At 38.8% G+C, this 20,458-nt stretch overlaps 1 protein-coding gene across 1 annotated transcript in view; it reads right to left on the reverse strand.

The window, feature by feature from the left end:
* The window catches only part of ERC2 (ELKS/RAB6-interacting/CAST family member 2), an 866,017-nt gene that overhangs the window by 383,502 nt on the left and 462,057 nt on the right, over positions 1–20,458 (reverse strand). The window lies entirely within an intron of this gene.

The following is a 20,458-nucleotide window of genomic DNA, read 5'->3' on the forward strand; positions in this document are numbered from 1 at the left end:
ATAAGGGTCTAGTATCCAGAATATGTAAATAACTCTTACAACTCAACAATAGAAAGATGAATACAATTAAAAATGTGCAGGATCTTAATAGACATGTCTCCAAAGAAGATACACAAATGGCCAATAAGTACATGAAAAGATATTCAATATCTCTAGTCATTAGGGAAATGCAAATCAAAACCATAATGAGATACCACTTCATAATACTAGGATGGCTATGATCAAAAAGGCAGACAATAACAAGTGTTGGTGAGAATGTGAAGAAATTAGAACAATTATATGTTGCTGGTGGGAATGTAAAAATAGCACAGCCACTGTGAAAAATAACTTGGCAGTTCCTCAAGAAGTTAAGCACAGAGTTACTCTATGACACAGCAATTCCACTCCTAGGTATATACTCAAAAGAAATGAAAACATATATTCAAACAACTTGCACATGAATGTTCATAGCAGCATTACTCATAACAGCTAAAAACTACAAACAGCCCAAAAGTTGATCAGCTGATGAATAAACAAAATGTGGTATACCTACAATGGAATATCATTTAGCAATAAAAAGGAATGAAGTACTGAAACATATTACAACATGAATGAACTCCAAACACATTATGCTAAGTGCAAGTAGCCAGTCACAAAAGACCACATATTATATGATCCCATTTATATGAAATGTTTCAAATATGCAAATCCATAGAGAGAGAAAGTAGATTAGGGGCTGAGGGAAGGGAGGAAATACCTGGGGAAATGAGTGTGACTGCTAATGAATATGGGTTTCTTCCTGGGGTGACAAAAATTTAATTCTGGAATAAGATAAGAGTGATCATTGAGCAACCTTGTGAATACACAAACAACCACTGAATTTATACACTTTAAAAGAGTAAATTTTGGGCTTCCCCGGTGGCGCAGTGGTTGGGGGTCCGCCTGCCAGTGCGGGGGACGCGGGTTCGTGCCCCGGTCTGGGAGGGTCCCGCATGCCGCGGAGCAGCTGGGCCCGTGGGCCATGGCCGCTGGGCCTGTGCGTCCAGGGCCTGTGCTCCGCCGCCGGAGAGGCCACAGCAGTGAGAGGCCCGCGTACCAAAAAAACAAAAAAAAAAAGAGTAAATTTTATGGTATATGAATTATATTTTAATTTAAAAATTATACATGCTAGTAATTAAAAAATTAAATAGTACAAAAGAATTTATAAAAAGAAAAGTTATATTCCCTCTCCACCTGCCCCAATGACCACTCCCACTATTAGGGGGGTTTTGCCAATCTTCCCAGAAATTTGTTATGCATAATGCACAAATAGACACATATCCCCCTTTGAAAATACAACAGACAATGTTATATATTTTACAATAGATCTTGGACATCTTTCCATGTAAGAAACATATAAACTGGGGTGTGGATAAAAAGACTGGAGTGAGATGGTGGAGCTGAAAGAGGGGATGCCAGGCAACAACCTGCAATCCCACCCTCTGGAAGAGCAAGAATCTGTCAGTTTCTCAAATTTTCAAATGTTCACTGAACAACGCTGCCAGGATATCCCACACAGAATCTCAATATATTCAAAACTAAATTCTCACTGTCCCATCTCCAGAGTCCAAAATCAGCCTACTTCTTTTGCAGTTTCTTCTCCATCAAAGTCATCCAAGATTGGGAGTAAAGGAGGAGTAAGTCCTCCGTCTTCCTAACACTTCACATGCAATGGATCACCACAATCAGCCATTTTCATTTAATTTAAAATGTCTATCAAAGCAGTTACCTCCTCTCTATTCTCACTGCTGCCATCTTAGCTCATGCCTTTGATTTCTTTATCCAAACACTGAAATAGCTCCTATCTGGCTTCTCTGCTGCCAATCTATCTATCTGTCCTCCCACCCATCCTTCCAACCATTTATCCATCTATTCATCCAACAAATATTTATGGAGCAATAACTATGTGCCAGGAAAAGAAGACACAAAGATGAAAAGGAAATTCTTTATCATTAGACAGTTCAAAGTCTAGTAGAAGGGAGAAACATGTAGCTGGAAAATAACAAACTGCTTTTGCAACATTAAATAAGTGCTGTCAGAACACAAGGTGGAACTACTGATTTTTAAGAGAAATCAGAGGGTGACATGTGAATTGGGACTTCAAAGATGAGTAGGAGTTTTGCACAAAATGAGGAAGAAACGGGGGGCATTTAAGCAATGGGAAGAGTATGCGCAAATGTAGAGGGATGGGAAAGGTCTAGCAAGTGTAGGGAATAAGAAAAAATTCAGTAATGCAAGCAGGTGGAAAATGAGGAGGTAGAGGGACTGTGTGTGTATGTTGGGCTTTAAGATAAGACTTGAAAGCAACCCAGGGCTAGAGTGTGGAGGACTTCATAAGCCAGGCATAGAGTTTGCTATTTTGCCCAGTGTGTGAGGAGGCAGCAAGGGCTGTTAGGCAGGGGGTGCTGCCTCACTGATTTTCTCTGGAGTAGAGGGTGGGGGCAGACTGTGACTGTGGAGGCTACTGTATAGTCCAAGTGACCCACGAGGATAACAGCCCCAAGAAGGAAGACAGGAAATGAGAGAAATGAAATGGGATGGATTAGACACAATGAGGGATGAGGCACGATGAGGCATGAGGCAAGGTTTCTATCTTAACACAGCCGAACGTTGTACCAGTTCCAAGAGTAAATGCTAAGTAGATGGAGTAGTGGGAGGATGGGTGAAGGAAAGGGTGATGGGTCCAATTGTGGTTATATTGGAAACACAAGGTAAGCATCCTTCTAAAACACAATCCTGTTCCCCATTGCCTTCACAATGAAAACATTTTAATTGTTTTTATTATGTCACGCAAGGGAGTATCCATGTGTGCTTGTATCCACATGTCCTTTGTTCTTGAGGAACAAGAACTCTGGGTTCAAATCCAGAGTGACCTTGAGAAGGTTACCCATAAACTCACTAGGCCACAGTTTACTCATTTGCCTATTGTAAATTATTACTATCCTTCTTACAGCATCGTTGTGGAGATTAAAATAAATATTTCACATCAGTGTTTTGTACAGAACCTGGCCCCACGGAAAGTACTGAATGAATGGCAGCAAAGTTTTCAAAGAAGGGCAGTTAGAATTATCTTTCTCCCAAATTTTATTAAAAATATAGGGTCTTTTAAAGGTCTAGTGTGCTTTTAAAACTTAGTTGATCGTATGATAACAATCTGCCAATAACACTTAAAATTTAGAGAAGTTGAAGAAAGCTATGTTATTCACTCTATCCCAAACTTCTTAATTTTAGAGCACTGGACAAAAGTAAAAAGGCTATGAGAGATGAGAAGGTAAACCAAATAAACTGACAAACAACAAGCAGAGAAGAAATTCCCCTCACCCCAGCAGCTGTAAGAACTGAGAAGCCAACACAGATCCTATCAGATGAAGTCATTAAAGCTTAAAAGTTTAAGGCTTAAAAGTTAAAAAAAAAAAAAATCTGAGCTCTGTAGGAAGAAGACCTTGCATTTTGATGGCATGATATCTACCCTGACCTAACATTATGATGAGGAAGAAATGATTCCACAGTATGTTTACTGCCTGGACAAGGGCACTAGTACATGAGTTTGAATTCTCAGCTTCTGTTAAGTGCTGCCAACCTTCCCACTTGTCTGAGACAAGATCAAGGGAGATGCAGATATTGTGCTGCAGAGAAGACCATCTCTCTATCAGGGAGTTGTTCTGTTTTCCAAAAGGAACATCATCATATATCACAGAAAAGGCCTTCATTTCTTTTCAGCTTTTATGCTGCTGGGATTCTCTGATTATACTGTGTGGGGCCATGAAAAACCCTCCCAAGAATGATTCCTGGAAGCAGCAGAAAACCCCTCTTGGAAATACATCTTTTCTCTTGGCTGCTTCCCCAGAATTCCCCACCAGGAACTGTCTTAAGCAGGCAGGAGGATGGATGGCCTGAGGTCTTCCCCATCTCTGCTGTCCACATTTCTTGAAACCTGTCCAGAGCTGATGACTGTCTCCAACATACAAAGCTGCTGTTGCCTCTGTGGAGGCGAAGTCACCAGCCCCCCTCAAACTCACTTCAAAAAGGAATTCCACATTCCTGCTCAAGAGAGGGTGAAGACTCAGACCAGCAGCTCAGAAAAGGCTGCTAGAACTGCCAACACAAACAGCTTCTCAACTTCCATTGTAAGACGTTTTCATCGTGTTTGGAATCCTTTGTATTATAGAAATAGCTTTCCATCCCAAAAGAAGCACATTAAAGAGAGGTCCCTATGGTATCAGGAGTTCTTGGGCCAAACCAATTTATCCTAGCACAAAAAGTCTCGCTGCAGAACAGGACACAGTGATTGTGTCCAGTGATTTCTGGGTTCTGGAATCACAACAGCTGAGTTTAAATCCTGGCTCCACCAATAGCTGTGTGACAGCAGGCAAGTTACTTAACTTTTCTGAGACTTACTGTCTTCATTTCACAAATGAGACCAATAATTTCACAAATGGCACCTACTGTCTTGGAGTTGGTATAAAGAAAATGTGAGATAAACCTTGAAGAATGTACAGCACCGTGCCTAGCACCAAATAGGTAGCCAATTACGTCTTTTCTTATTTCTGTTGCTGTAACAGCAACAGTTACAACTACAGACTGCCTGAGCAAAATATCTGCCACCGCACCTTTATTTTCTTCCTGCTATCATAGTAGCTAGGTTTTATCTGCTGGTTTTTCCTGTCCTGCTGGCTCTTGTTAAACTATTCAGGCTGCTGATTTTTGTGTTTTGTCTGTTTCCTTGTTTTATTAATTATCCTGTTGCCTCCTCCTAACCTCTAGTGCCACCACCTTATTTCAGTGTTGTTGTTCCTTCTAGCTTGGTCTACTGCTGACCCTTCCAGAACAGAGATGTTACAGAATTAATCATTCTTTAAGATACTCCTGACTATGCTCTTCCCAGGCTCAAAAAATTCAAAATCTTTAGCTAAGTACTCAAGGTTTTCCCTGTCCAAGCAAACCCTTATTGTTCACTCTTCCCCCTACTCCAGGGCCTAAGCTATAGAACCCCATTCTCTCTTCTGAGCATGGCTTGTACCCTCCCACCTCTGCTATCTTTGATCATGCTCCCCACCTAGTTCTACATCTGATAAAATCTTTTCCATTTTTCTGTTCCAGTACAAATACCATCATGTTCATAGAAATTTCCCCGATCCCTCCCTCTTGTGAATGCCCATGACATTCGTATAGAATTTGCCACACTCTTCCATGGGTAATGCCTCAACTATCCAGTTCCAGATTTTTCATTCCACTCTGCCTACTGGACAGGCCTACCTAGCTATCCTAAAGCATCTAAAACACAGCCTGGACAAAACCTTTCTGTTCTTAGCTCCTGACATATTTTCCACACCTGTTCCTACATCCTGCAACTGTTAGGCAGGAGTCTCAATCATGTAGGTAAGCCTCACTGAACCCAGGGAACGCTGAGAAGTTAGGCTTCCTATGAAAAAAAAAAAAAAATGATATCCCGGCTGGGTCTCACAAAGCAGGATAAGGGAAAGCCACCTGAGGTCCAAGGTGACTCTTGACACAGGGTTGTTTTGTTGTCCTGTATAGCAAGGGCTGGCTAATCTTCCACCACCCTGTTGACTCGGTTCCCCTCTATGTGAGCCTCCATGGCTCACATTCCACTCTGCACGTCTTTTCCATAGCTTCTGGTTAGTCATAATTTCTACCTCCGCATAACTTCAGATCTTTACGACTCGTGTTATTAATTCATTTCATAAATATTTATTAAGTGTCTACTATTTTACAGACACTGGATGAATTAAAGACAGGTCCTTTCCAGATGGAAGTTCCACCCTAGCCTAAAAGACAAACGTTGAACAAGAATTAAGGCTGTGCTTCATGTTCTAGTGGGAAGTTACATGAATTTGTAAGAGACAAACCTAACCTGGGCTGGGCTAGCTCCAGTTAAAGGCAAATGGAGGAAGTGATATTTAAACTTCACTTGACCTAGAAAAAAATTAAGTTATATCCATACTTCATACCTTGGAGTAAGATAAATTCCAGATGGTCTAAAGACTAAATATAGAAAATCAAACCATAAAAATACCAAAAGAAATCACAGGACAATTGTTCTTATACTCTTTTGTGTGGAAGAGGTTTTCAACTATGACACAAATTTCAGAAGACATTGAAGAAAAGACTGAATACATTTGACTACATAGAATTATTTTTAACATTTCTGTGTAACAAAAACCACTATTAGCAAAAAAAAAGACAAACTAGCAGGGGGGAGCAATTAAAGCTCAAATCAAAGACAAATGGGTCATTTTTGTAATATAGAAAGTGCTTCTACAAATAAGTAAGAAAAAGACCAACAAAAGAATACGACAAATTATAAACATACTTAAAGATGCACAACTTCACATGGCACTTAAATGCCATGGTTCACCTTCCATATTGACAAAGATCAAAAAGCTTGCAAACCACACTGCACTGACAGAGTTAATGTGAGCAAAGGCACTCTTACTGCTGCTAGGACTGTAATGGTTTAGTCTCTGTAGAAGGCAACTAGCAAAATCTAGCAAAACTAGAAATGTATTGTCCTAGTAATTCCACATCTAGAAATTTATCCTACAGGTATATTCATATATATACATACATGTATAAAATTAAGTCTATTCACTTATTAATTATAGCAGTCTGTATGAGAGGAAAAGATTTGAAACAATCTATAAGTCCTTTAGGAGGTACAATGGAACAGTACATAGAGGTAAAAAAAGAATAGAAAACTTTTATGTATGAATATGGGAAGGTCCGTAAAGATATTTTGTTTAAAATAAAGAAAATTGAGGTGCAGAACAGTGTGTATTACATTATGACACATGCATAAATATCACACTACAAATCCTATCAATTTGCTTCCATCTCTCTAGATGCTACTTCTGCGAATAGTTTTAGTTACACCACAGTACCTGGAACAGAGCAGATATACAATTAATATTTGATGAAAGTGAATAAATCAATGAATAAAGAAAATAAATGAATGAAGGAACACACTTGGGTACTTGACCTGTCCTCTAAACTCCATATCAGGTACTTTTATATATGGATACAAAAAGGTTGTGGCCGAATCCTGGCTACCTAGTTCCCTAGTTCCAGAAAAACCTAAAATACATCCTTATATAAGACAAACGTATTAAATAAATTAATTTGTATGTATGTATATAGAGAGATAAATTACTTTTCAATAAGCATGACATGAATTTTCTAGTTCACGTGTTCATATCTCTCAGGAATAAAGCATTCAGCATTCAGAAGGATGATATTGTTTTCAACCTTTCCCTCAAAATCCCTCAGTGGCTTAGGGGAAAAAAGAAGTCTACAGTCTTTATTCCGGCAACTGAGTTACCTATGACCAGGAAAGCAAAGGAAGCCTTGACAGGATCATCTCCCACTTCTCTCTTGCACGAATCCCCTGCTACTCTCACCAGGAAAACCTTCAACACAACCGTAAGCATGAAAACCACAACCATCACCACTTAATGAACATCTACTATGTGCCAGATTGTGCTCCAGATTCAACCTGTATCTTGACCATAAGCTCATGAGAGATGAGCTATAAGATGATTGTCTCCATTTTACAGACACAGGGATAGGCTTAAAGACATGTGGACTTGTGTCCGGCATGCCACAGAAATGCTGATGTTGTTTCTTAGGATGGAGTTTATTTAATTTTCTACATGTAATATTCTGACAACAAATAGCAGTTTGAAAAACCTGGATTATAAGTGAAATGCTAACAAAAGTAATAACAGGTCTTGGATAGATGACACACACAAAATCCAAGAATAGTGCTTTTTTATCTGTTCAGGAATCCCTAAAAAGCCCTTGCATGTTGCATGTTTAGGTAGCAGAAGAGCACCCACACTCACCAAAGTGATAGGACACCTATGTGCCAATTGCCCAGTGAGTGTTTCTCACCAAGGCCCACTCATCGCAGGTTATCAGAAGATTCTCCAGCTATTCGTTATTATAACCAACTCATTCTCTCCACGGTAATTATCTGTGAGCAACATATCATGCTGTCCTTGGAACCATCAAACTGACATATGATTAAATAGCAGAGGGTTCTGAAGTTAAATTTAAAACCACTCTCTTACACTTCAACTCACACATCACACTGAGATCTGCTCAGCCATGGGAATATTCCAGTTAACCAATACCAAAGACCAGGGAGAGAATATTCCCTTACTTCACGTTCCCATCTGAGAAAGGTGGTGATGACATTCTCAAAACTTTCTAAAGAGATTTTCCTAGGACGTGAAGTAAAATTTGGCAAAGCAGCTCTCTGTAGGAAGTTCTGCCCCCGCCCCACATTAAAATGTCTCAAGAGTTGCTTATATTCACCATTATATCATCACAGTTATGTGTGGGCTCTTACAAGAAACAGTACAGTCCTTCAACACACCGTGAGAATCACACACTTTCAGCTTTCCTTGAAAAAGTTACTGTAAATCTTAAGTTATTGTACACTCAGCTGTATATACCAATAATGTTAATACTTATATTAACAATGTTACCAATTAGAAAAAAAAAACTGGAAGAAAAGATCAATGGGCAAGCTGGAGTTAATATATAAGTCTCACTCTCCTTGGAATGAAAAAGGAGCAAAAAGAGGTTCTTCAAGGGGAAATCTGTTTCCATTTCCCGACCCACTCTATAGTTTCTAGAATTAAAGTTTTTCTACAAAAATGGTTCTATACAACCCACTTTATGTTTGCAGGAGCTGTGATTTAGGAAAAACAATTTTTTTTCCATCTCTACTAAATAGTTGCACCCAAAGCAAAATCAGCCAATTTCTGCCTTACTATTCTACTCTAGTTTTCATATTTATTTAGTTTACTATTATAAATAATTTTCATGTATTTAGTATTCATTAAACTTACAGTAAAATAAAAGAGTGGCAAATACTGAAATCATCAGAATTCCCTAAAAAGAAAATTTCCAAAGCCTTTATGAGACATACCAACAACAAAGTAGTTTCTTCAGAGAAACACACACAGCACCCACTCATTTTTAAACAGGTACTCCCAAAACGTAGGCTTCACAAAAATGTGACATTACGCAGTGTGAAAAGTCCAAGCACCTTTACCCAATATGGAAGAAAGTCCCAGTCACTAGCTGGATAGGTTTCCCTACAACTCAAGCTGGTATTGTCGGTAATGAAGTGACAGAATTCACATTTCATAAGAAAAGCCATATAAAGGAAACAAGGTATTATTTTTCTAGAAAGTGATTTATAATAATACTGAGAAACTTTTTTTTTAAATTCCTTCCCCTTCTCAACATTTACAGAAAAGGCTAACATATCTTGAGAGATTTACTAGTTGCTGATATTCATCCACATGGTAGCACCAACCAAAAGCCAGGAGCAGGGGAGGAAAAGAGAAAAGGAAAGATTTTGAAAAAGATACAAATGAATCGTTACCTCTACCGATATGACATCTCTTATTCAGAGGCCTGGACTTAATAGGCTTACCTGGCACTCTCTCTCGATTTTCCTGTTGTTTTATTGTTGTCATTGTTTTAACAGATTTGCAAGTTGAGAATGGTTTTACTCATTTCAAGGAACCTCAGAAACACACTGCACTACAAAAATATTTCAACTACAATGCAAATTGTATTCCTTCGATCTTTTTCACTATTCTGGAAGGTACGGATAGAGCGCCAGAGCAGCAACTTAAGCAGAAGCTAAAAAGTAAAAATAATACAGAGCTTAAAGCCTTAGTTCTACAAATTGGAACTGGCTCAGCAAAACATTAGCCATGGCAAGTCCCACCAAGGCCAGGTTGGAAAGGTGCAAGAACCAACCCCTGGCTACATCTCAAAGGTTCAAAACCACTTCTAAATACAGAACCCACTTTATATTTGCAGGAGCTGTAAATCAGAGAAAACAACTTTTTTCCATCCCCAATAAAATATTTGCACCCAAAGCAAGATCTATTGATTTCTGGCTTTCTACCAGTTCTGCTTGGGCATAAAATTTTCTGACACTTCACCAGAAATGTCAGCATTAGTATAAGGCAGTTTTAAAGAGGGAAATGATTTTCTGACCTGTGGATAACCCCTTCAAAGGCAACAGGAAAACGAATTTTTAAAAACACCTGAAACCCAGTTTTTCCAGTTATTAGTATAAATGGCACCAACTATTTTTCATAAGTGGCCAAATCCTTCCTTATAGGAAGTACTGGTCTTTGAATTCAGTGAGGGCAGGGGTCATTCTATATCCTCAACACCCAGCACAGACCCTTGCATGGAGAAGGAGTTTAATGAATAGTCAAGAAAGGAGGGGAAGGGAAGGGTGAGAGGGAGGGAGAGGGAAGATGAAAGGAAGATGGAGGGAGGGAAGAGGGAACAAAGGAAGGAGGAAGAGAAGGAGAAAATGAGGTAAGTTCAGAAAGAGATCTTTTCCCTTTTCCTTTTATTTGTCTTAATTTTTCTTGAACTTTCAAGCATCCAGCTTGATAGAAAACCAATCATATCTTTTCTTAGAGCTTCCTGTCTGAAGCTAGATATGATATCCAGGGCAGTCAACTCAACCTCCAGAAAGAGCCCACCAGCAAATAGCAAATCTCTGTGGGGACCAAGTAAAAGGTAGAAGGGAGGAGACGAAGCTAACAGAAGTTCCTTTCTTCAACAGTCATGCATTCAACAACCTTCAGGAGTATGACTGCCACCTCCAGTGTGTGACACAACACCGCATGCAGCTAGAGACCCATGCAGCGCTAGAGGAGGCTGCTGTCTACCGGGAGACACAGTGCATTGATTAACTGCCCTAATTCAAGGTAGGATATGACACAAGCCAAGGAAAAGGGTTAGATAAAGCTCTGAGGAGATCAAGACAGGGAGAAAGTGCTTCTGTCTAAGGCACTCAGGGAAGAGAAGATAGCTGAGGTGGCCCTACCAGAGCAGGACTTGTGCACAAGGAACCAGCTCAGGGTAAAGGAGGTGGGGTGGAGGGGGAAGGAGGACACGAATCTCAGGGTGAAGGAAGAGGCTGGCTGCACAGCAGACAGCAGTCCCCCAAGATGCTTCATGGAATATAATCTACAAATATTATATGTGGGAAATCATAGATTAAACACAATGGCACACTAAGTTTCACACTAAGTTTCCCTCCTATAGGCCTCTCAGAGTTTTTATTATGCAACTGGAGCAGAAGTAGCAAAAAAGTTTTTTTAAAGTAAATCAGAAAAGACTGGCTTTTGGGGGAGAAACCCCAATACCTTCACTTACTAGCTATATTAACTGGAGCAAAATATGTAACTTTTATGAACTCCAGTTTCCTCTTCCCTAATATGGAAGAAATGACAGTCCTGACCTCATACAGCTGTTATGAGAAGTAAATACTACAAAAAAAAAAAAAAAGATTAAATCAGTGCTGCCATTTAGTTAATGTTCAATGTTACCACTGCCGCTGCTACTTCTCTTATTCCGATTATTACTAGGATCAATGTGCATCAGGAATATAAAAATGAAGAATGTAATACATAGCATTTCTTAAACACTTTGGTCAGTTTTTCACCAGCTATTTTTTGGAAATGCCAGGCCAGCACGTAGTGCCCAGCCTAGCACACAGGAGGTGCTTACTCTGTCTTTGTGGAGGGAATGGAGCCAAGAACTGACCCTAGCAAAGAGCAAAACACTGCAGGATGCTCTGGGCAAGGTGTTTTTCATTATTTCTTTGGGCAACAGGCCTCTGAGGTCTGGGAGCAGTGACTTCATCTTTTGCTAGAAGAATGAGGGACTGAGAGTGCAGTGTTCAGCTTTGGGGAAACATCACAAAGAGTTGATTTTGGTAGAAGTGTTTGAAGTGACTCTGTAACAATGAGCTCATGCCTGCTGCCAGGCGCAAACCATCAGCTCGAGCCTCCTTGCCAGGGAGATGCACACAGCCCCTCACCAACAGCCCCTCACCAGACATGTGCAGGGGGGATCCCAAAACACCCACTCCAAAGACAGCTACTTCCTCTCCAAGAGGGTATACTGAAGCACAAACAAGAAACGCAGAATCCAAAGCGAATCGGAGGCACAAACAAGAAACCCAGAATGCAAAGCGAATCGGAGGCTGGGAGAGCCCAAGAGAGGCCTGCGCCTTCTGGTTTTACTTGGTTGATTCTCTGGCAGGATTTTGGACTGAATCCCAAAGGATACTATTCCTTTTTTGGTCAACTGCTGCATACATTTATCTAGATAACCTCATCTCTCATAAGTCACATACTAACCTCACAAATAGTTCCTAGAAATGAGCAAATTTCACATAAACCCTCCCCGAGTGCAATGCAGGGATCTTGCTCTACCTCTCCAGCTTCCCACTGGTTTGTGTGTAGAGACAAAAGTGGAGTTTTCTGGAGTGAGACCCTAAACAGGTTTAGCATATGACATTTGCATTTTACCAAACCCAATACTTAACATCTGTCTACCTGAATTTAAAGCAGGAGAGTCTACATAGAGTTTGAAAAAGAAATGAGGTCACTTTAAAAAGTAGTTGGAGGAGAGAATTTCTCATGGAGTCCACAGCACATAGAAAAGACCCAAGAGTTAGTGAAATTTTCCAATTTCAGATTGGGAGATAAAGAGGTGCATGGCAGACTACAGACTTTTACGGTAAGAATGATCAGACATTTAAAAAAATATATATGATAAAAGTATACACATATTATATATGTATGTATGCATACACAAATATATGTAACTCAGTTGTGAGCTATGTAAAGAAAGCACGATGGCCAAAGATCGTGTATTCAATTCAATTGTTACATTTCATTTTATTTTAGCTGGTAAACCTGCAAGTGGCTGGAGAAAAAGCATAGTTAACTCTGAAAACTTGTCAAAGCTCAGAAAGCTTCTAGGACTCCAGAGAGTTGTTTCTAGAAGAGCAGGGCTGCCCAATTCTTCCTACACTGAAAATATAACTAGAGACAGTTTGCAATGATTGTACATTTTCTCCACCGTGTTCACCTGAGGCAAGAGGTTAAATGATATTGAAATGGTCTGAATCTTCTTTTGACCACTATAGTTCTCCCAATTAGACTTGGCCTGAACATTTTATCAAACGCAATCAGCACACCCTTGTCCAGAGAACCCCTTTTTACCCACAAACTCTCCAAACCCTAACCCTACAGCCCATCTTCTGACAGTCTAAGTTCACATTCATTCACTACACAATAGGAAAAAACCAAATACTGAACAACACAGTTCCTGGCACATAAAAGACACAGTAGAAAAACTGTGGACGGCATCTAAAGGCTGGGAGCCTGAGGTGTGAGAATGAACGGGGTCCCTGGTCTCAAGGGCTTAAATATCAACAGGTACAGATTAGGGGTAGCAAAGGGAAGGCAAAAGGAGAAAGAAAACAAAAAAAGACAGGCAAGGAGAAAAGCTTAGAGCTTCTTAAATGAGCGAATCCAAAACTTGGAGGAAGGGTTTGGATGCCATGTGGCCAAAGCCGTCCTCCCCACCCTCATTATGATGTCTGTTCCTGCACATAAGGGCACCAGAAAGTGAATTAACAGTCATTAGGTTTTTGGTGAGAGCAGTTCTGTAGGGCCGTAATTTTAATCTCTGTTTAGATCTCTGTTTTGGGAACGATTGAGAATGGGCTTCCTTCAGTGTGAGGAAGTTCAAGGCAGTTCCTGTGGGACACCCAGTGTGGTATGTGGGAACAGCAGAGAAGTGGTTTCAATTTGAAGGACTATGAGCCCCACCACCGGGTTGGGAGCAGGCAGTGGGTGGTTGGAGGGGGCAAAATTGATGTGTGGGCAGGAGGCCTTGTTTTAAAATTATTCACTGCTGGCTTAGATGATAGCAGTGGACAGAATAAAGAGGTGCAGACCCTGAATAAAAAGAAGAAAATAATATAGCTTGCCTCTGAAAAGAGCAACTATATTGGCTACCAATTTAATTTGAATCTTTTTTGAAGTCTGGGTAAGCCCAGATCACACAATGAGCATCTTGTAGTAAACTCACTGATTGAATTATAAAGAAATCACTAGATATTATTATGATGTTATTGGAAAGAGAAGTCTAGCTTGACTTAAAGGAGAACCAATTATTGACTTGGGCCCCCTGCCTTAGAGGAATCAAACCTGGGATGCATTTTCAAACAAAATGTCCATTTCGCTTCTTAATACTGGGGTGCACACAGTCAACGATGAATCTAGTTTTACATTCTGTTCCATATGCTATGCTCTAGGTAATTAAAGTATGTCTTATGGCTAATAAAAATGAAGTTAAAAAGGTTAAAACCAAAACAATGACAGGAAATAACATGTGTGTACAATATGTTACTAACACACTGATAATTTTCAAAAGTGACTTTAAAAAAAAGTATTATAAATCTTTCAAAACACAGTGATTTATTAAGCGAAAAGTCTAAACGATTTGCACTATTAAATTTAGCTTTTAAGTTGCTGTGTCACGAGCAAATCTTTTGTTCTCCTAGGTTAAATTTAGCATCCTGCAATTTTGTTTTTTCCACTGCCCCATGTTTTATCATCATGCAGCTAATTTTCTGAGCTGCTCAGGAGAAATGCACTCAGGAGTTTTCACAATGATTTCTCTTACTGATTTTATAATCCAGGAAGAGAATGTATCAAATAATCCAACAATGCTTTATTTTCATCTTCTTCTGTTCCTTTTCCCACCTATACAGGCTTCTCATAAAATAAACCTTCCCTAGGCATGGGATGAGACGGAAAAAAAAATGTGGTGGCCAGAGGAAAACCATTTCAGAAATGTATTTGTTACACAAGTGCAAGCAATAAATTGAGCTTAGGAGGGAAGGGCGGTTAGAAGAAAAACTGAAAGTACTGACCTGAGAGTCAAGCTGATTGGAGCAAGGGTGAAAGCAGCAATTTGGAGGATAAGCAGAAAGGAAAAGGGATAGCAAAAGAGAATAAAAGGAAGTAAATGCATTAGTTTTAAACATACAGCCAACAGATGTTATATTAGCAGGTTTTATAACCAAATGAAGGACAATAAAGCAACTTCTATCTGATATTACCCCCCAAAAGCCTGGGCATACACTCTGTTATATTAATTATTACATATAAGAAACCAGTATCTGCTCTCATGCACATAATTACAAGCACTGATGTGAAACAGAGGTGTGTTCCAGCAACACAATGGCACAATTTGCTCTTTTCTGGAGGAATATTTATAGAGAAAGCTCCTATCTGTGTGCATGTAAAATTTTATTATTTAATAAACTGAAATGAAAATTACTAAGGTATTAGAACTGGTGGTAAGCACTTATGTCAGAAAGATTTTATTAGAACCAGTAAGTTGGAAGATTATATCCTATGAGATACTTTTTCTTCATCCCTAAAAACCAAAAGGATCTGAGCAATTTAGCTTTCTGTTCAAAGATTTCCATTGTACATGCTCACAGAGCACTGTACCTAGCAATGATCAAAGACTATGAGGACAGCTTCAGGTGAGGGGCCATCTGCCTATCAGCCTCCCAAGAAAAGACAGATTAACTTCCAAAGCTGAGAGTAATTTTTTTTGGTTGTGAAAATGAGGATCAAACTTCATCATTGAAAATATCCAAACACTTGATAACTAATTTGTAGAAAAATATGTAGCATGTCTTTCTAATTTGTCAAAAGAATAAAGTCTCTAATGTGAAGCAAAAATTAAAAGTCATGTCCTCTTCAGGCTACCACAGAAATCATAGTGGACATTCATTTTGTTAACCTATAAAATGCCCTTTGCAAAAAAACAGGTGGATTAACACATACTGTATCAGCCATCTGCTCAGTGGGACCCCACCATCCCATACTATTAAGAAGTAGTTTTAAGCATTTCACAAAGAAAGAAAAAGCACAACAAATCCTCAGAAGAAAGCTTAAACAAAAACATTTCAGATGAAAACAGCATTGACTATAATGATACAAATCAAGTAGAAAATTCAAGATTAAACACTTGGTGAAAGCACTGATCCAATAATCCCTCGTGTCTGAAACTCCCCTGCAGAGTATTTCGTGATAACGAATGCACAACTGATCAAAAATAAGAGTTAAGTCAGGCCATGGCCTTTGTGGGGACTCTAGTAATGCTGCTGCTGTTTGAAATCTGTCTGGAGCAGAGGTAAGCCAAACTGAGGTCCATGGTCAAACTTTAGGGAATCCTAAACTGAAACAGCAAGCAAACATTTAAGGTTTAGTTGCCTTTTCCGAGGGTCCCTAGTTTCTCTTGCCAACTCAAAGGCATCTATGATATCCATGAACTTCCCCAAAAAGCTGCTAGGGATGGTATAAAACCATCTATCACTTGTTTTAAAGAAATTCCTTCAAATACATTTAGAAACATAAATGGGAATTACTTAGCAACAAGAGTTTATATCAAAACAAACAGAACTGGTATCAAGTTTCCTCCATGTACCATCAGATTTCTAGATCATATCATAATTTTTTAAAAACGAAAGCTTAAGTTTACATTTTCTGAAAAGAGTTCTGAAAAGCAGCAAAGAAATTATGTCAGCACGTTATTGAGCAAATTCAGAGGGAAAAATAATAGTCTATTTCTCAACCTTAGATAAGGTGCTTTTAGGCATCTAAAATGATTTCTCATTGTCCAATTGTCTGGCAGCATTAGTCCCGATCCAGATATTTAAATGCTACCTTGTTTTCCTTTCTTTTTTTTTTTAACATCTTTATTGGAGTATAATTGCTTTATAGTGGTGTGTTAGTTTCTGCTGTATAACAAAGTGAATCACCTGTATGTATACATAAATCCCATATCTCCTCTCTCTTGCGTCTCCCTCCCACCCTCCTTATCCCACCGCTCTAGGTGGTCACAAAGCACCGAGCTGATCTCCCTGTGCTATGTGGCTGCTTCCCACTTGCTATCTATTTTACATTTGGTAGTGTATATATGTCCATGCCACTCTCTCAGTTCGTCCCAGTTTCCCTTTCCCACTCCCCATGTCATCGAGCCCATTTTCTACTTCTGCGTTTTTATTCCTGTCCAGCCCCTACGTTCTTCAGAACCATTTTTTTGTTTTTTGATTGTTTTAGATTCCATATATATGTGCTAGCATACAGTATTTGTTTTTCTCCTTCTGACTTACTTCACTCTGTATGACAGTCTCTAGGTCCATCCACCTCACTACAAATAACTCAGTTTTGTACCTTTTTATGGCTAATATTCCACTGTATATATGTGCCATATCTTCTTTATCCATTCGTCTGTTGATGGACACTTTCGTTGCTTCCATGTCCTGGCTACTGTAAATAGAGCTGCAATGAATATTTTGGTAAATGACTCTTTTTGAATTATGGTTTTCTCAGGATATATGCCCAGTAGTGGGACTGTGGCATCATATGGTAGTTCTATTTTTAGTTTTTTAAGGAACCTCCATACTGTTCTCCATTGTGGCTGTATCAATTTACATTCCTACCAACAGTGCAAGAGGGTTCCCTTTTCTCCACACCCTCTCCAGCATTTATTGTTTCTAGATTTTTTGATGACGGCCATTCTGACCGGTGTGAGGTGATACCTCATTGTAGTTTTGATTTGCATTTCTCTAATAATTACTGATGTTGAGCATCTTTTCATGTGTTTGTTGGCAATCTGTATATCTTCTGTGAAGAAATGTCTATTTAGGTCTTCTGCCCATTTTTGGATTGGGTTGTTTGTTTGTTTTTTAACATTGAGCTGCATGAGCTGTTTATATATTTTGGAGATTAATCCTTTGTCTACTGATTCGTTTGCAAATATTTTCACCATTCTGAGGGTTGCTTTTTCGTCTTGTTTGTAGTTTCCTTTGTTTTGCAAAAGCTTTTAAGTTTCATTAGGTCCCATTTGTTTATTTTTGTTTTTACTTCCATTTTTCTAGGAGGTGGGTCAAAAAGGATTTTGCTGTGATTTATATCATAGAGTGTTCTGCCTATGTTTCGCTCTAAGAGTTTTATAGTGTCTGTTCTTACATTTAGGTCTTTAATCCATTTTGAGTTTATTTTTGTGCATGGTGTTAGGGAGTGTTCTCATTTCATTCTTTTACATGTAGCTGTCCAGTTTTCCCAGCACCACGTATTGAAGAGGCTGTCTTTTCTCCATTGTATATTCTAGCCTCCTTTATCAAAAATAAAGTGACCATAGGTGCATGGGTTTATCTCTGGGCTTCCTATCCTTTCCCATTGATCTATATTCCTGTTTTTGTGCCAGTACCACACTGTCTTGATTACTTTGTAGTACAGTCTGAAGTCGGGGAGCCTGATTCCTCCAGCTACATTTTTCTTTCTCAAGATTGCTTTGGGTATTCAGGGTCTTTTGTGTTTCCATACACCTTGTGAAATTTTTTGTTCTATTTCTGTGGAAAATGCCACTGGTAGTTTGATAGGGAATGCATTGAATCTGTAGATTGCTTTGGGTAGTATAGTCATTTTCACAATGTTGATTCTTCCCATCCAAGAACATGGTATATCTCTCCATCTGTTTGTATCATCTTTAATTTCTTTCATCAGTGTCTTATAGTTTTCTGCATACAGGTCTTTCGCCTCCTTAGGTAGGCTTTTTAACCTAGGTATTTAACCTAGGTATTTTATTCCTTTTGTTGCAATGGTAAATTGGAGTGTTTCCTTAATTTCTTTCAGATTTTTCATCATTAGTGTATAGGAATGCAAGAGATTTCTGTGCATTAATTTTATATCCTGCTACTTTACCAAATTCATTGATTAGCTCTAGTAGTTTTCTGGTAGCATCTTTAGTATTCTCTATGTATAGTAGCATATCATCTGCAAACAGTGACAGCTTTGCTTCTTCTTTTCCGATTGGGATTCCTTTTATTTCTTTTTCTTCTGATTGCTGTGGCTAAAACTTCCAAAACTATGTTGAATAATAGTGGTGAGAGTGGGCAACCTTGTCTTGTTCCTGATCTTAGAGGAAATGGTTTCAGTTTTTCACCATGGAGAACGATGTTGGCTTTGGGTTTGTCATATATGGCCTTCATTATGTTGAGGTAAGTTCCTTCTACGCCTACTTTCTGGAGAGTTTTTATCATAAATGGGTGTTGAATTTTGTCGAAAGATTTTTCTGCATCTATTGAGATGATCATATGGTTTTTCCTCCTTCAGTTTGTTAATATGGTGTATCATGCTGATTGATTTACGTATATTGAAGAATCCTTGCATTCCTGGGATAAACCCCACTTGATCATGGTGTATGATCCTTTTAATGTGCTGTTGGATTCTGTTTGCTAGTATTTTGTTGAGGATTTTTGCATCTATGTTCATCAGTGATATTGGCCTGTAGTTTTCTTTCTTTGTGACATCTTTGTCTGGTTTTGGTATCAGGGTGATGGTGGCCTCGTAGAATCAGTTTGGGAGGGTTCCTCCCTCTGCTATATTTTGGAAGAGTTTGAGAAGGATAGGTGTTAGCTCTTCTCTAAATGTTTGATAGAATTCGCCTGTGAAGCCATCTGGTCCTGGGCTTTTGTTTGTTGGAAGATTTTTAATCACAGTCCCAATTTCAGTGCTTGTGACTTGTCTGTTGATATTTTCTATTTATTCCTGGTTCAGTCTCGGAAGATTGTGCTTTTCTAAGAATTTGTCCATTTCTTCCAGGTTGTCCATTTTATTGGCATATAGTTGCTTGTAGTAATCTCTCCTGACCCTTTGTATTTCTGCAGTGTCAGTTGTTACTTCTCCTTTTTCATTTCTAATTCTATTGATGTGAGTCTTCTCCCTTTTTTTCTTGATGAGTCTAGCTAATACTTTATTAATTTTGTTTATCTTCTCAAAGAACCAGCTTTTAGTTTTTTATCTTTGCTATTGTTGCCTTCATTTCTTTTTCATTTATTTCTGATCTGATCTTTATGATTTCTTTCCTTCTGCTAACTTTGGGGGTTTTTTGTTCTTCTTTCTCTAACTGCTTTGGGTGTTAGGTTAGGTTGTTTATGTGAGATGTTTCTTGAGGTAGGATTGTATTGCTATAAACTTCCCTATTAGCACTGCTTCTGCTGTATCCCATAGGTTTGGGGCCATCATGTTTTCATTGTCATTTGTTTCTAGGTATTTTTTGATTCCCTCTTTGATTTCTTCAGTGATCTCTTGGTTATTTAGTAGAATACTGTTTAGCCTCCATGTGTTGGTATATTTTATAGTTTTTTTCCTGTAATTGATATCTAGTCTCAGAGCGTTGTGGTCGGAAAAGATACCTGATACGATTTCAATTTTCTTAAACTTACCAAGGCTTGATTTGTGAACCAAGATATGATCTATCCTGGAGAATGTTCCATGAGCCCTTGAGAAGAAAGTGTATTCTGTTGGTTTTGGATGGAACGTCCTATAAATATCAATTAAGTCCATCTTGTTTAACGTTATCATTTAAAGCTTGTGTTTCCTTATTTATTTTCATTTTGGATGATCTGTCCATTGGTGAAAGTGGGGTGTTAAAGTAACCTACTATGATTGTGTTACTGTCGATTTCCCCTTTTATGGCTGTT

The sequence above is a fragment of the Tursiops truncatus genome, chromosome 10, assembly GCF_011762595.2.
Source record: "Tursiops truncatus isolate mTurTru1 chromosome 10, mTurTru1.mat.Y, whole genome shotgun sequence".
Classification (NCBI taxonomy): domain Eukaryota; kingdom Metazoa; phylum Chordata; class Mammalia; order Artiodactyla; family Delphinidae; genus Tursiops; species Tursiops truncatus.